Consider the following 15,224-nt stretch of genomic DNA (forward strand, 5'->3'; position numbering starts at 1 on the left):
TAACATCATAATTTTGAAACTGAAGGGTATTTTAACTCCCTTCCAAAAATAGAGAAAAATCTTAATTTCAGAATATAAGACAGAACTTTAAACTGAAAGCACTTAGCTTCATTTAAAAAACAATAAATTGTCCTTACTTTTTCATTTTGCCATGGATTGTTAAAGAATTTATTTTGGCCGGATGCCAGTACTGTGAGGAAATTTTGGGAATTGTGATCGATAGCTGAGGTCTTCACATTTTTTTTGCTTGTGTATCTCCTAAAGAAATTTAAAAATCTACGTGCGCCTTAATTTTAAGGTGAGATTAACATTTTTTCATCATCATTTAAATAATTGCAAACTAGGTATGGGTGTGTTATAAATATTGCTATTTTAAAATAAAACGCTTATATTATAGCTCTTTTTTAAAATGTGGAATTGCAATCATTCTTCTAGTGACAAAATATTTGCTTCAATACCAAATGTAAGCCTATTGTCCTGTTCCCACACCTTTCTTTATACACAGTAACATTTTGTTCCAATGCTTAATCCCAGTATCATAATTTTAAAGACATTTTAAACGGCAATGAAACCCACTCAGGCAATACCAAAAATGCACATAACTCATGAAGCAATGATAACTTAAAACAAGTACAACCAGGTTCCTGTAGATTCAGGCATTTGCAATGCAACCAACAATAACTGTGAATCAAATGCCAATTTCAAAGATGTGAAAATATAGGAAATGTGTACCTTAGAATTGAGGAAATATGGTTGGGTGACCTCAGTGAGAGGGCAACGTGGGTAGCTATGAAGAAAGAACTCACCTATCTATGGTAGCTTGAGAGAAAGAGAATGCAATTCAATGTTATTTATGAGACTAGCTGACTTTGCATTTCAGAATTAGGATCTTTCCCTTAAGGAGTCTCTCCACATACCTTAAATATGGGCCTGGCTTACCGGCAGGCAGGCAGCCGACGCCAGACAGCAGTGGGTCTCCTCTGCCCGGTGGTTCTCCAAGTCTGATTCCGGGACCAGCCTTTCCTGAGCTCTTGTTGGAAATATAAATCCTCAACTCTAACCCAGATCAGCTGAATCAGAATATCTGGGGGTGGGCCCAACATGCAATGTTTTAACAAGGCCTCCAGGTGATTTCCATGCAAGCTGTAGTCAGAACCACTGCCTCAGGGAACTCCAAACCAACGATAAAAAGGAAAATTAAGTCATTCAGTTTATATCCTTTTTGTTATCCTGTTTGTTTATAAAGTCTTATTTACATTTCCAGTGGCTTCTCAGGATCATCAGAGAAAGTAAGGACTCCCGTGTTCGGCTTGAGCCAGACTGTCCAGGAGGACACACGGTGAGGCCACCGTGGTGGCAGCAGCAACAGTTACTGAGAATCCCCCAGGGGAAGAAGAATCTTGGAGAGAAGAGCCTTGGGCCCAGATGGGCTTGACTTGTAGAGTTGTACCACCCCCAATTGTTACACGCTGGGGATTTGAGTTGGTTTCCCTGGGGCATTGTTTTCTAAGGTGAAGATGATTTGGGGTGAGGGAAGATGTTAATACAGCTAAATCACACTGTGAGAAAGTTCTTCCTTTTCAATTTCCCTACACTTGTCATTATGTCTAGAAGAAGTCTCCATTTAGTGTCTTTAATACATCTTTACACTTTACAAAAAAAAAGAGAGAAACCCAAAGAGAAAAAGCCTTAGACTCAGTGCCTTGGCAAGCTCCAGTTTCTGGCTAGACTTCAGTATTTTCTTGTTTTCTCCATTATCTCTCATTGTGGTTACCATCTATTATGGCAGGGGATACTGGTTTTCCATCTGAAGGCATTATCTAAAAGTTCTATTTAAGGAAAGTTTATTTAAGTGAAAGATGCAGCATTTTAAAGGAAACTATTAAAAAAGTTATAGTAGAGGTGGTGTGAGGATATGGTATGTAAATAGCAATCACTATATTAAGGAGGCCAGATTGTTACCCTGGCATTTATACTCATGAAACTTCAAATCCATCTTCTCTCTTTAAAGAGACAACTGTTCTTCCTAATTCAACCTTCAGACTGGCTTTCAGAAAAGCATGTACATACTACCTTGAGCCTTATTCAATTAGTTATAACAAAAACCGAAACAACAACAAAACAGAGACAGACAGAAGGACATCGAACAAAAAAAGAGCAACCACGAATTTTAGAATCACATTTTAAAGATAAAAATCTCGAATTAAATGTATGGTAAGCTATCCTTTCTAATGAGAAGGGGACAAATAAGAAGATGCAATTCTCTCTCCATTACTACTAGCAATTAAAATGCAAATAATTCCCACTGAGAATCATGATTATTTACATGCTGTTCACAAATTATCCTTCTGTATAATCCTGTAGACATTTGTTTTTAACAAAATATGGCTTTATTAATGCTAGAGTCAGGATTTCTCTACAGCACTATTTCTGTTAAATTTTTCCCATTTCAGTGCATCTTAGGAATGCATACTAATATTTCCCATAGCATATGGTAGCTTCTGCATATAAATAATGACTATTCAATTAAGCTCCATTGTCATTCTGCATAAGGTTCAGCATATAGAGTTATAGCTGTAATGGAAGTTAATTTCTAATTAGAAAATCATCATAGCATACACTTCATAGACCTTGCAGCATGTTCACTGGTTTGGAAGATGTTAAAGTTTCTTGTAAAGCCAAGTAACTGATCATAAAAAGTGGGTAGTAACATCCTCCTTTGAAGGGTGATGCTTCAATGAGGGCAGAGATTGTGCAACTAGAATTCTCTTGGCAACCAAAGAGGCTTTGACTGGATTTTTCTCTTTGGCTATTTTTCCTACTGGGATCCAATAACCACCCAAGTAAATAAACACACCATGAATGTTACTGGATTTCAGAGCTTACTGAGAGCCAACGAACTGATTTAATCACTACTAACAACCCACGGTTCCAAAGATTCAGAGCCAGGACCATTGAGTTACTAACTCATTAATAATTAATGGCAATAAAAATTGAACCAGACTAATGCGACTCAGAACAAAGATGAAAAATACATTAACCATCAGTGGGGGTTGAGGGCAAAAGATTCTTTTAGCATCAAGCTCCTTTTACAAAAGGACTTGAGCTGAAATGGAACGATTTGCCAGAGGCTCCTAGAGATAAAGGTAGGCTCCTGCAGAAAATGTTCCAGATCCTGGGAAGACAACAATACAAATTAGATAATACTGTGTCCTTGTTTAATAGTTGCCATTATATGTGTTGCAAAATATAACCTTGAGGCAAACAGCGGAGACAAAGCTTCCCTGAATGTTCTTCTTTCTCTTCACAGTGACTGCTTCCAAAGTCTCGCGCAGTCATCTTTTCCTGCTTCATAACCAACTGCCATGAAGTCTTTCTGTGATACTTCCCCAGTTGAAAGGTCATTGAGTTCCCGCAAGACTTTCAGTGGCTGGGGGTTGAAGATACGATCCCACTGCACAGAGCTCAATACATTTTGTCTCTTTCCGCCTATAGCCTGTCCACCTGTCTCCTTCGGGAACCTGGGGGGAGGTCCCAGAGGGGCTACCTGTTCACTGCACCTGCAAGTCAATCACAGGACCCACCTCAGCTCTCCTCCAAAGACAAGGACGGGTGCATTTGACAAGTGTGACTGTAGTATTTGTCTACATGCCTGTGACTTCAAGTTCTACGTTAAGCACCCTTGTCACTCAAACTCTGGGGCTTTCCCCAGGTATGGCTCCCCTTCTTGATGAAATTAATCTGTATCGCCCTCTACTTTGGGGTTTTCCCCAACTCACTGTGTGATGTTAGCGTCACCGCTTAACTCTACCGTTCTTCTACCTCCCACAGATAGTGGTGTGCAGTGTTATGATCAATAATTAGAAAATGGGTCCTCCTTCCAGGAGACTTAAAACATTTCATGAGGGCTACCTGGTATCCTTCATGAAACCCCAGTGAGGAAGGAAGATTTTGTTGTTTACGCTGTTTCTACATTTGGGTTCCATTTTAGAGATAAAGATACCAAGGCACCAAGATGTTTGAATGATTTGCTGGGGGTCACGTGTTATTATATTCATCTGGCACTATGTTTTCAAAGTCTCTCATCGTGCTCTTCTGGTATATACTATTCAAATCAAGTTGTATGGCTAAAAGTATTGCGCATTGGTATCTGGCAGTAGTCAAATATGTTAATAATCACTGCTGAAGCCAGAGACCTGGCTCTTCATTATTTTAGCAAGAATTGAGAAAGATGTTTTATTACATTTTGCTCCAGTGGTAGTTTTTATTTCCAACTTAAGTGCATGTCCTGTTGATGTGTCTGCAACTTCATGGGGTGTCCATGGGCAAGCACATGGCTAGGCAGTCCCTCCAGCCTCCACGGCCACAACACACAAAACCAAACCTCCTACACAGCCGGGATAGCACATGGATCAAGACAGAAAACACGAGCAGTAGCCTTGCCAAGTTCCAAAGGTCTGGGCAAGAAGGCCAAGAGCCAAGTCTCTAGAGAACAAACAAGCAGGCAAAAGGTCTCCCAGGAACAGGATGTTCTGCTACATTTCCAATTATCCTGGCCTCTAGGCAGGGCATCCACTGCCGACAACAGGCCCTGCTCCCAGGGGCTCCACTCTAGGAAGAGCAACAGGGTATATACCTTGGAAAGACTAGCGAAACTATCCACCAAATCACGTTTCAAAATAGTGAAAAATTCACTCTCTTTAGACTGACATCTCTGAGCACTTTTCTTTGAGGCAAAAGTGGTAGGAACCATTTTCCCCACTCCAGACTCAGGGTCCATACTTTTCACTATCTATATATAGTGTTAGGCCTCGTGAGTTACCTATACTGTGACCACACCCAGTCCACACATTTGAAGTTTAGTAATATAGCAAACCAGGATTATGAAGGAAGGAGGAAGGGAAGAAGAGAATATTAAATGAAGCAAAGTATGGAAAGGGGGAATAAAGTAGCACAAAGTGGCATGTAGCATTAAGTCATAAACCTAAGAACTATGTAACAGAAAGCAAAGATTCTTATTGTAACAATATTTAAAACAGAACTCTAAAATGCATGTGAAATATGAGGGCAGGGTAACACTAATTCCTTGCTTACAATTTTTGTTGTTGTTTTGGTGTTTTCACTCCAACACTTGGAAGATGATGCTGAGAATTTCTCAATGATCATGGTCTAACGTTGTGTGACACACCATTCAGAACTAAAAATACGGATACTATTAGTAAAGTGTTCACTCCCTTCATTTCTCATTTTAAGACTTACTTCCTAGCTGTGCCTTCAGCAAGGAATTCTGAGTAGACTAGGCTGAGACCAAAAAAAAAAAAATTGAAAGGGTTCCGTAGCTAAGGAATCATAAGAAAGAATTTCAAGTAGCAATGTCCTGTATGTGTCCAAAATATATGGGATACTCTCTTAAGTCCATCTCTCTGCTAATGTGTACAGGACTTTGTAAAGTTACAGAGAGTAAACTGATGAAGAGAGAGGTAAAGTGATTGGCTTGATGTCAGAAACCAGATCCAAAGATATCTAGATCTGTAACTGAGAAAAAGATTCAGTCTGTTCAGGTTGCTGGTGTCCTGACATGGCCGGTCAGCTTTGAACTTGGCAGTTACTTTCATCTAAGAAAGCAGATGCCAAAGAGGGCATTAACGTTACACTGCATAGCAGCAACATTGTAAGCATAGAATACAGATGTGGGTGCCTGCATTACAGAAGATTCACCTGATGCCCCCAGATTCCTCCAGGCATGGATGGAGTGACAGGAATGCAGGCCTCTTATCTTCCAGCTACTGTGTTCTGGACTTTGTGACATCTTTTTCCCAGGGTGACTATGAATGGCATCCTAATCATGGTTCCCTTTCTCTAGCATACTAAGAAATTCTCAGGAGTCAGTTGTAAGATAATAAATATAATTTTACCTATCATTAATCATTATCACATAGATATATAGAGATCACAGTTGGCTCTTGTCATTAAATGAAAGATTTCTTTTTTCTTCTCTTGGTTAAAAATAGGGGCGAGGAGATCAGGTTAAAGGGGGTTTATATCAGAAATTAATGGCAAATTAAAGTGTGTGTGTGTGTGTGTGTGTGTTTCTATGATTCATTTCTGTTTTCATATTGGAACAGACTCTTGGAAATCCCAGATTAAGTTTTACTCTTGTTCTAGTTCAGTTTCATTTTCAGGTTTTCATGGTTTCAGGGTTAAATTCATCAATTTAAATTGAACAATAAGTGTTTTCCAAAAATTTTTTTTTCAAATATTTTTCATTTGACTTTCTAAGGATCAAATGTAAACACATAACTTGCAAAACAGCTCTTACCCTAGTGACTTGCATAGACTTAGTATATAAGAAATATTAATTGATACTTGCGTTCCCAGTTTTATTCCCAAAATATACTTTCGATGATTCACAGTTTTCTGGATGGGATCTTGTTCCCCTTGATTAACAGATGAGAGATTTAAGTTCACAGACATTAATGGGAGAACCAGGACTCCCACAGAACTTGAGGCCCCTAACTCCAAATATTGAGTGTTCTTTGAGGTACATCATGAACTTTCTCCCTAAACACTGATACTGAAGTAAATAAAAAAATATGAATCAGAATTAGTCATCTGGGAAATGACATTCTGGACAAATAGCAGTAATAGTAAAGGCCTTATCATAAAATTTGCTTCACATGGGAAACTGCAGAAAGCTTTAGCAGTGTGGATTTGATATGTGCTCTGCCCGGAAGCTACCTCTAGAGGGCAGTGCTCTCTTCATAACGGATAGATTTCCCGGGTGTAGAAAAACTCTCTGGAGTGAAAACCTAAAATATTTGACATACTTACACGTATTAACAGCTTTAAATCAAACAGGACACACAAATAGTTCAGTACTCTTTTTTCTTTTCTTTTTTTCTTTGGTCTGGATGGGGGACAAAGACTGAAATGAGTATGTAGTTATGTGGGCCTTTTCCAGTCTTTCCTCCCTCCCCAAGCACAAAGGCTCTAAAATTAAACATAAAATGAACTTGCGACTTCCTTTATAATACCAACGTAACACGCCGAGGTAAAACATTTAACTTGAAAAGCAGAAGCAAAGAACAGAGGGATGAGTGCAGAGAACAACTGCCAGTGAGTGATGCTGCTGCTGGAGTCCAGGTGGCCAGAGCCAAGGCGTGAGGAGCCCGCGAGAGAGACGCCACAGAGGCCGCGTGCCAGGAAAGGAAGTGGGACTTCCTCCTGTAGATTCCAGGAAGCCCTGGGAGGGCTTCGCGGAAAGAGACAGGATCAGATTTGTGTTTTATGTGGATCATCCCGGAAGCTCTGGAAAAAGCAGAATGGACGGGAGCAAGTCTGGAAACCAAGAGGCCGGTTAGGAGGCTGTTGTATTCGTCCAGGCAAGAGAAGATGCATTTGAGATGGGAAGGGTAGCAGTGGGAGGAGGGGAGCATAGAGGATGGATTTGAGAACGTCAGAGGAGAGGAAACCCTCAGGATGTGATATTCAGTTGAGAGGGTGAGGTAGAGAGAAAAGTCAAGGCTCACAATTTATAGCTTTGGGTAAAGGACAGTGAAACAACAGAGAGAGGCTGAGGTCCGAGGGAAGTGCTACTTAGTTTTTGAGAAATCCAATCAGAAATATCTGAAGAGTACCCAAGTGAAGGTGCCCAGCAGGTAATAGAATTAGTGAGACTGAAGCTGGGGAAGAAATCTGAGTTGGAGATTGAATTAGAGAGTCGTTTGCATACAGGTGGCTGTTAAAATCCTGAGAGTGGATAAATTTACCCAAGAAGAGTATCAATAATGAAAAGAGCAGTGAGCTGAAAGCAGGCACCTGGGCGACAGTAGTATGTAAGTGGTGGGTGCAGAGAGAGAAGCCCACGGCTGAGAAGGAATAAAAAGGAATGAGACAAACTGGGAACGTGTAATATTACTTTTGGGGGACAGTGGTGCACGTAATCAGCATTGCCAAATGCCCCAGAAATGTACAGCAACACAAAGACTGGAAAATGTCCATGGGATTGTGCAATTAGAATACTGGTGGCTTTGACAAGAGCAGAAACCAGATTGCAGGAGGTACAGAATGAATGAATGGCACATAACATGGTCACGTTGAGTACAGGTTACTCTTTTAAGAAGTTTGGATAAGAGGAAAGAAGACATGAGACATTTTCCAGGGGACGTGAGGCCAAAGGTAGATTTTTTTTTTTTTCAATGAATGGGAGAGAGACAAATAAGCTTAGAGTCTGAAGGGAACATGCCCCTGCAAGAGGAAAGGATGAAATTTCAAGAGGGAGGATGGCTGTGAGACCGATTTTGGCAAGTACAACTGGGTGGACCCGGAACAAAAGGGGGCACCGCATCTGAAATTGGAGACAGATAATGAGGAGTGTGGGTGCAGCTCAGTTTGTAGGTATGAAGGAGGCAATAAATTAAGGGAGTTCACGTTCAACTACCTATGTAGCAGGATAATTTATTGAGATTACTTTTTGATATTGCTCTTATTACTGTATTGGTCTCCAACAAATGAACAAGGAGGACTTTATGTTGTTTTCCTGGCCTTACCTTGAAGGGCTAGAATGATTTTTATGCTTCTGGGGCTGAAAACAAGTTTCTGGGATGCATGATGACTCCTCCCTCGCAGGCTTTTCTTAGAAGTGGTGTTATAATTGGGATTCTGTAAATGGTCATTAAACTGCCTACTGTGCATCTGTGTTCATACCTGAGGAAATAAAGGTAGAGCTGGTATAGAGTTTGAAGAAGGTGAGTGACAAGACACGGGTGTGGCTTTTCTGGAATAGAAAGAGGTACCAGTTACTTGTACAACCAGTAAGTTGTACAAGTGACTAAAATCCACGCCCTCCCTTGAGCAGTTCCTTGAAGATGTCCGGATCTCTGATGAGGTGGCATATGGTTGTGAGGGGTCCTGAGTTTCCAAGTCATGAAAACCTGGTCGCCTTGCCTGAGTTGGTCAAGGCATGGAGTGGGGTGGATGGGTTTGGGGAATGGAGCCTCCAGCCTTAGGATATATTAGGTTGGTACAAAAGTAATTGTGGTTTTTGCATTATTTTTAACCTTTTAAACCACAATTACTTTTGCACCAACCTAATACCATGCTGGCCCAGACAGTAAACAACTAAGCTGCTAACTGTGGTAGGCTAGAGGAGGGAAGGTTCTCCTCATTCTCTGGACTGAGCGATTCTCCAGGGGTGTCTGACAGCCCCCGGAGAGAAGGGGCTCCCATAATGACTGCTACTGAGCATTGCCACTCTGGAGAGAGAACTTTGGACTTTATTTACTTTTTTTAAGTGAGATATGACATTTCTCACTCTTGAGTCTCATGGAGAAACTTCATTGCCAATAGAGCTCAATATTGTTGACAAAGCAGATAGAAAGTTGGCTAATAATGAGGAGAGTATGGAATAGATGTTGAATTGAGCGTTTGAGACATATGAAATCATATTTTAAACAGGGAATCTTTAGACTCTTGGAATCAAAGCATGTGGATATTGGAAGGGACCTGCTGACCCCTCTATTCTAGGTTCCCCTGAATCTCTTCCATACACATATGCTACAGATGAGAATAAATAAAGCTCAGAGAAGCTAACAGACATGCCTAACATAACCCCATATAGCAAAGCTTCAGGTTGTTTGCTCTCATGCTACATCTCAGTTAAAGCAGCTGCGCTTCCCAGCACCCACCAGGGGTGACCTCTGTGCTGGACACACCCGCTCACACAAAGCTGGGCAACTGAGAAGCTGCCCTGACTTCAGGTCTCACTACAAAAGGTGAGAGCAGCTTGGGCAGTCCAGCTTCCTTCCCACAGCTGACCTCCAGCTGCAGGCCGAGGGACCTCAGCTTTGGACCTGGTCCCTGGCCACACCTGACCTCCGGAGGCTGCCCCAGGGCCAGAGCCAGGCAGCTGCTGGCCTCAGGTGCTGCAGCACAGGGAGGGAAGGCACTGCAGAGTCACAGCTGGGAAAGCCCTTGGGCACCTCTCACCCACTTCACTTACACAGCAGGGAACTGAGGCCTCTAAGAAGCTGAGGGGGGAGGGGTGCCCAGACACCCAGGGAGTCTCAATCAACAGGAGGAGCCTGCTCACTCTGCTTTTCCTTCTTCCAAACTTCTTTTCCAAACACACAGCTTCTCATCTGACTTCAGAAAACAGCAAAAGCCTCCCTGTATTAAAATCCCCACCAAGAACACCCTGTACTGGTCACTCTAACTTGCGCACACACTGAGTCCTGGAAAAGCTGACAGAGGCAAAGGAGCCCTGCTAGCCTGCCTCCCGTTAACTGGGTCACCCCTTCAGGCTGAAGAAGGAGGAAAAGCAGCACTCCGCACTGAGCTGATGGGATCCTCATGGAATAAGGGAATGGCAAGGAGAAAAGCTATAAAAAGACTAGGGCTTTCCCTTTAAAACTGGCAGCCCCAAGCCCCAGGTCCTTCCGGAAAGAAAGGCCAAACAAAAAGGACCAAAGCCGAAATCCACACCACGAGTGCTGGTGGCCAAAAGGAAACCACGCGGCTGACCCTAAAGGCAGAGATGGGTAGGGACCAAGCCAGGAGACCAAGCTAGATGGGGAAGGAGAAAACAGGCTGGACAGAGCTAGCCAAGGCCCACATCGGTTTGCTGTGTGAACCGGACCATTTTCTTGATTATGCGCTCCCTGAAGTGAACCGGGAAATAAAAGCACCCCATCACATGGCATTCCTAGAGTTCTGTGTCCTTGCTCTGTTCCCCAAGCAGGCACTTACACTTCAGTGTCTGAGATCTCCTGGACCATGCATCTCAAAGGAGGGGAAGGTAAACACACTCTGTATGCAAAATGACTTTGAGGGCACACAGTCATTTTTATTTTAATAGTTATATGTTTATTTTTTTACAGTCACTCACTACTTATAATAAGCGATACTAGTTTTCCATTTATAATGAAAAAGACTTACTTTAGTTAAAAAAAAAAAAAAAAAAAAGGTCTGAGTCAATTTAGAGAAAATTGTCCTGACAAAAATAATGAAGGGATCCTTTTGTAGTTCATAAGTGTGATGATTGGGTGTTCACACTTTTGCGTGAGATGTGCCTCCCACAAACCTTGTTACGACATCGGCACATTACCCATCTGACGTAAAAAAAATAAAAAAAAATAATGAAGGTGATATGTAACAGCCCGAAATCTGGGAAACACTCCCCAGGATCTTCCCAACCAAGGAGCAACATCAGCTGCGGTCAGCTGTGTCTCACTGCGAGAACAAAAAAGGCAGGGCTTGCAGTTTCATGTTATAATAAATGGTGTGAATTTTGCCACCCTGGGTGGATAACCTGGAGGTTTGTTTTGGTTTTGGTTTGTTTGTGGGGAACTCTTCATTAATCTCTTGTTTAAACTTTCTAGATAGGTGTATTTCATTTTCTCATTTTACAGTTGGGGGAATCTGGGGTCTCCTTTATCCCAAATCACTTCCAGGACCAGGACTGAGGAAAACTGTGAAGGGCTTCTGGTTCCTAATAAACACTCCTATAGAACAAAGAGCAAAGTATGAGGAGTGACGCTTGTATCTTCTTCCAATGACATGTTGCATATCAAATAGGAGGGCACATTAATTTTCATATGTGATATAAGACATTCTTTGACCCATGAATTGTTATACTCCCATTTTCATTTCTTCATCATTTAAAGCTGAAAATGCAAAACCAGTTAAACCAGGATTTAATCCATTGTACTCTCTACACTTGAAAAGCCTTCCACATCCATGGTATTTCTGTCTGTAAACCCACCAGGCAGAAATAGCAATTTGGTTCTGTGCCAGGATGAAGGCAAAATTCAGTAAATATTTAATGTCGTCAATAAAATAATTTCCTTCAACTCTGACCTTTGTTTCAGCTGGCTTCTTTCAGAAGACGATAAATAAAAGCAAAAAGAGTCAGAACTATTTTAGTGCTGGTGAATATATAAAAATAAGGAGAAGAAGCTGCAACAGAATGCAAGCTGATTGATCCAACTAAAAAATAAAACCATGAATGATTTGATATATTGTCAAAAAAATCTAAATTTTTTTCAACAAATTGACCAAGTTTTTTCATGTTTTTGGTATAGTCTCTTCCTGCCTCTCCTGGTTGTATGTTTTACAAGGGGGGGATCCCACAAAACTCTTCTGTCAACTCCTCCCTCCTCCTATAGTTTGGTTTTGTAGAGTTCTGCCTGTAAGGAAGGGAATGAGAATGAGGCATATAACCTGACACTCAAACATTAAGAGAACTAAAAGTGGAGATACTAGAACTGAGTTTGAGCCACTCTCCAATTTATGACTGAAAGTTTACATTGTGGGGCAAGTCACTATATCTGCCTGGTCCTCAGCTTTCTCACATGTAAATAAGGGGTAGGACTCCTGAGTCATGGATTCTTAATTCGGTGTCCACCAATTCTGTAAGAGCTACATAACTTCTAAAATCAAATTTAAAATGTGGTGATTATGTCATTTCATTTTTCTGGGTAGAGAATCCATAATTTTCACCCAATTTGCGAGTGTCAACAACCATGCCCTAGATGACTTCAAGGTCTCTTCCTGGTCTCATATTTAGTTTTTGTAATAGGCAGAGAATTGTAGGATAGTAAAAGTAGATAAGTGACAGAAGCTAGACATGTTTTCTGTCACTTATCCTTCTACCAATGCTGAGCATCTCGGGGTTTTTCACCTTTTCCCAGAGTCACTCCGTGGTCCACACACTGGTAAGTAAAGGGCTACATCTTCTGAAGCAGGGAACCCTGTGTGCAGAATACAAGGCATACCATGTTTGCTGTTATTAAATCATAAAATAATTTTTGGACGTTCACAAACGAGATTTGTACAACTCCTACCACATATTCTCTCCATTCACTTTGACTGAAAAGAGAATCCTTCATGACACTTAATAAATGAAGATGCAGAATAACTGAAGCCATACACTGATTGTTAGAGGCTTCTTAAAAGCATGGTTTTGATTGCCTTCTAAAAGTACAGAGGCTAATAAACTGAGTAGGAAATGAGGAGAACAGGGGTGAGAAGAAGCAATAATAAAATGATGAGCTATTGAAGAGATACAACAATTTAAAATCCCAAATTAGCACATTTGTCTATAAGTGAAGTCCCTGGAGGTATTGTCTCTGTACTTACTGAGCTAAGTGAGAGAGACAAGCTGGTAGTAACCCTCCCCCCACTTCCTTGTTGGCACAGAGATGAGGAGGGAAGAGGCTGGGAAAGCTCCTCCTTCTGTTCTCTTCTGAAAGCCCAGCTAACTCTTACCAGACATAGGGAGAAAGGATGTCTTAGATTGACCATATAAAGCTACTATCTTTGTAAATAAAAAATGGCCAAATATTGGCAATGTCATATGGTTCAACATAGTATTATACGGAATACCTCCAAAGCAGGACATTCTAGCCATTTTGGTGTTAACAAGGTATTCCTGACTCATCTTTCTTTGGTAGATATAGTTAAGACTCTGGCGAAAAAGACAAGAGATAGGTAATCCACTGTGAAATCAAGTTGGCCCAGTCTTTATGGTTATAATAATGTTTTTAAAAGAAAGAAATGTTAAAATTTCAAGACATCTCTTAAGCCAACCCTGAAAATAAAGTTATGCTTTTTACAGAAATCAACTTAGTAAATCTCTGTTCAGAGGCTATTTTGCACAAAGCAGAGGTTGCTGGGTATAGGAACATTTGCAGGGTTTCTTGGGATTAATTTTTAAAGGAAGGAAGAAATCCTTCAATAAATGGGGACTAGCTTATAACCTCAGAACTTATTTACTAACAAAGAAAGCTTCTGGATCAGCCTCATCTCTGAAATTGTTAGAGCTTTTTGTTTTTTAAATCCTTGGTGGAAATAATTACCGTATTCAACAGTCTCAATGTACCGTAATTTAACCAAAGCCCAATTGCTGATATAAAGATTTCTAATCTTTTAATATTATCAGTTTTTCTATAATTAATAATATTCAATATTAAAATTAGTAGGACTTGGCATAAGATTATTTTATGCCAAGGAAGTTTGACAGCTATTGAAATTTAAATGTTAAAGTTTAAAGTTTCCTATGAGTTTAGGAAGGATAGAAGAAGCCCTCAGCCAGGCTGCTCAGCCTCTCTCACAAGCGTGGTGTCTATTGGTTCCTCTCTAACGAATCTCACCCAGTGGGTGAGATTAGGGGAGGTCTTCATCTCCTACAAATCGAAAGGAAAATCTGATTCAATTAGCCTTATAATCTTTTTTATTTAAATTGTTTTGTTACTCAAAGTCCCTGGGTTTTCCGTAGAGAATTTATCAATGTAAAAGATAATATTTCAAACAGCAAAATTTACAACATTGGGTAGGTTTTGCCCTAGTTCTATTGAGATATAATTGACACATAATATTGTATTAGTCCAAGGTATACAACATAATGATTTGATGTATGTCTATATTGCAAAATGATCACTACAGTAAGTTTCGTTAACATCCATCACTTCATATAGTTATAATTTTTTTCATGTGATGAGAACTTTCAAGACTTATTCTCTTAGCAGCTTTCACATATACAGTGCAGTATTGTTTATTATGGTCACCAAGCTGTACATTACATCCCCAGGTCTTATTTATCTTATGATGGGAAATTTGTGCCTTTTGACTTCCTTCCTCCCATCCTTCTCCCCATCCCCTATCCCCTCACCCCAGGACTCTGCCTCTGGCAAACACCAATCTGTTCTATTTATCTATGAATTCTGGTTTTTTTAGCTTCAATATATAAATGAGATCACACAATATTTGTCTTTCCTGGACATATTTCACTTAGCATAATGCACGCAAGGTCCACCCATGTTTTCACAAATGGCAGGGTTTTCTTCTTTTTTTTAATGGTTTAATAATATATGCTATATATTATATATAGCACTATATTATTATATGTGTATAGCAATATGTACTGCATTTTCCTTATCTATCCATTTGTTGAAGAACACTTAGGTTGTTTCATGCCTTGGCTATTTTAAACAATGCTGCAATGAACATAAAGGTGCTGCGATCTTTTTGAGATAGTGATTTTATTTCCTTTGGATGTATACCCAGAAGTGAGGTTGCTGGATCATATGGCAATTTTATTTTTAATTTTTTGAGGAACCTCTATATTATTTTCCAAAGTGGCTTCACCAATTTACATTCCCACCCACAGAGAACAAGGGTTCCCTTTTCTCCACATCCTCACCAGAATTCGTTATCTCTTGTCTTTT

The 15,224-nt window shown here is 40.4% G+C and overlaps 1 long non-coding RNA gene and 1 other non-coding gene across 2 annotated transcripts; both read left to right on the forward strand.

The window, feature by feature from the left end:
* Window positions 1-3,105: 3,105 nt before the first annotated feature.
* On the forward strand, window positions 3,106-5,116 carry LOC141570403 (uncharacterized). Its single transcript, XR_012494407.1, has 3 exons — window positions 3,106-3,146; window positions 3,311-3,400; window positions 3,496-5,116. It is a non-coding gene; the product is annotated as an uncharacterized LOC141570403 (long non-coding RNA).
* Window positions 5,117-11,010: 5,894 nt separating this feature from the next.
* LOC141570940 (small nucleolar RNA U13) lies at window positions 11,011-11,114 on the forward strand. The gene has a single exon (XR_012495380.1). It is a non-coding gene; the product is annotated as a small nucleolar RNA U13 (small nucleolar RNA).
* The last annotated feature ends 4,110 nt before the right edge of the window (window positions 11,115-15,224 follow it).

Source organism: Rhinolophus sinicus, linkage group LG03, assembly GCF_036562045.2.
Source record: "Rhinolophus sinicus isolate RSC01 linkage group LG03, ASM3656204v1, whole genome shotgun sequence".
In the NCBI taxonomy this organism is placed as follows: Eukaryota; Metazoa; Chordata; class Mammalia; order Chiroptera; family Rhinolophidae; genus Rhinolophus; species Rhinolophus sinicus.